Genomic DNA, 2,532 nt, shown 5'->3' with positions numbered 1-2,532 from the left:
TAATGATTATTTTGCTGAAAATCCTAAATTCACTAAAACTCAATTTCAAAGAAGATTTAGGATGAGTCGTCGTCTTTTTCTTCAGATCGCAAATGTAGTGGAAGCTCATAATCTATATTTCAAACAAAGGACAAATGCTCTTAGTGTTCTTGGTTTATCTTGTCTTCAAAAGATAACTGCAGCTCATAGAATACTTGCATATGGTATTCCTGCAAATCTTACTGATGATTATCTTCAAATTAGAGAAAGCACTGCGATAGAAAGTCTTAAAGCTTTCATCAAAGCAATCGTAGAAGTTCTTGGTGATTGGTATCTAAGTGCACCAAATGAGGCTGATATTTGTCGATTATTATCAATTGGAGAGCAGCGTGGATTTTCAGGGATGTTAGGGAGCATTGATTGTATGCATTGGAAATAGGAGAAATGTCTAATTGCATGGCATGAGATGTATACTGGTCATTGTCGTGAACCAACTATAATTCTAGAGGTGGTAGCTTCACAAGATATTTGGATATGGCATGCCTTTTTTGGAATGCCTAGATCATTAAATGATATTAATGTTCTTGATCGGTCACCTATCTTCGCTGTACTTGCTGAAGGTTGTACTGCTCCTGTCAATTATACAATTAATGGGCATGAATATATAATGGGATACTATTTAGCAGATGGGATTTATCCTAATTGGTCAACTTTTGTTAAGACAATCCCAAGGCCATTACGAGCAAAGAGAAAATATTTTGCAAGTAAGCAAGAGTCTGTAAGAAAGGATGTAGAGTGGGCATTTGGGGTACTGCAATCTCGTTTTGTAATTGTACGTGGACCTGTTTGATACTGGGATGAAGAACCGCTTGTAAATATTATGAAAGCTTGCATAATAATGTATAATATGATTATTGAGGATGAAGGAGCAATGAACCTTGGATTTGACAATGAACGTGAAGTCAATTTCTTTATATCAGTGTCATATGGTGAAATACCAGAACTACATGATTTTCTTCAAATTCATAATCGAATCAGGAATAAAGCAACTAGCTCTCAACTACAAGAAGATTTGGTTGAACATTTATGGGAACAATATGGTAACTAGTAGAATCATTAGCTTTGAATTTCTTATGTCATCATAATTTTCAAGTTTTTTATGTTTTTTTTTTCATTATGTTTGTTATCTTTTAAGTTAATTAATCTTACTTATTGTTGTTAAGTATTAAAAGAACTTCAAAAAAATATTATGAATTGATACCACTTTTATAACAATATATTTAAAATAACCAATAAATTTCTAAATATTTAATTAAAAATACATTACATTAAACAATAAATAAATCTAGTTAATTAAAAATTAAAACCCTTCTTTTGCATAATTTCTAACTTTTTGTTTTGAAAATACGATGCAGAAATTGGATCTAAATTAGAAATATCCATTTTCATAATTTGTTCTTCTTTCTCAATCATGTCCTATTCTTGTTTCTCTTGACTTTGTTGAATCATCATAGCTTATTGCTCTAACATAATTTTTTTATCTTGTTTCTTCTGATTCTCAATTTCAACTAGAGTATCCCTGAATTGTTATAAGAGATTTGTTACAGGTGTCTCCCCAACTTTATCTTTTCCTTATTTACGTTTAAGTCATTCCTTTGCAATTGGTCTATCTTGATAAATCAACGGTTCACTATCTTCTTCTAAACTAATAGAATCAGGGATAGATGGAGTTGCTGAGGTCGAACTTGCATTGACATGACTTTTTTGTTTCTTGTTTGACCTTTGATGTTGACTTACACGCTCAAATTGTCATTTGGGTTCTTTTCTTAAGATAACCCAACAATGTTCTAGTTGAAATCGTTTGCTAACGCAAGAAGCATACATTTGTTGAGCATCATTAATCTGGTAAGTAAAAAATTAGAGAAATTAAATAATATTAAAATATATGTTAAACAATTTAACATGAAAACGAATATTAAAATTATCCTTGATTCTTCGGTCATTTCACTTTGTTGTCGATTTTCAATTTGAGTAACAAATCCAACAAATTTACTAACTTCTCTATTTATTTCTTGCCATTTATTTGAGATGTTTATTTGGGAACGATTATTTAAGTTTTCTCCATTCTCTATAAAGTAAGCATGTATTCGAGTCCAGAACTGTTTTGTTTATTGTTCAACTCTTATAATTGGATCTTTGCTTGTATTTAGCCATGCAGAGACAACAATCTTACTCTGGTGAGAAGTTTTTACTTCTTTGTGATTTTTTTCTTGTATAGACATTTAAATTAGAGTATGCTAAGTTATCAATTAATTGATTAGAATCACTTGGTTAAGATAGAATATTTTCTGACTCACTCATAAGAAAGTTGGTGAAAGAACTTGGAAAATTTGAATCCATCTACATTAAAAAAAAAATCTCAAGTTAAAACCTTATAAGAAAGTGTAAAAGAGGCGCACATTCAATGTCTAACAATTTTGTAGTTTACATACATGTGAAATAATAACAAGCGTTGCATCCTACTTGTTCTAACATTACAATTTGACTATTTTT

At 30.5% G+C, this 2,532-nt stretch overlaps 1 pseudogene; it reads left to right on the top strand.

Moving 5' to 3' along the window:
• The first annotated feature begins 10 nt into the window (after positions 1 to 10).
• LOC105120296 (uncharacterized) lies at positions 11 to 1,166 on the top strand (annotated as a pseudogene).
• Positions 1,167 to 2,532: the final 1,366 nt, after the last annotated feature.

The sequence above is a fragment of the Populus euphratica genome, unplaced genomic scaffold (genome assembly GCF_000495115.2).
Source record: "Populus euphratica unplaced genomic scaffold, PopEup_1.0 scaffold6363.1, whole genome shotgun sequence".
NCBI classification, from domain to species: domain Eukaryota; kingdom Viridiplantae; phylum Streptophyta; class Magnoliopsida; order Malpighiales; family Salicaceae; genus Populus; species Populus euphratica.
Note: the sequence above shows the minus strand (reverse complement) of the source record. Positions and strands in the feature narration are given on the sequence as shown.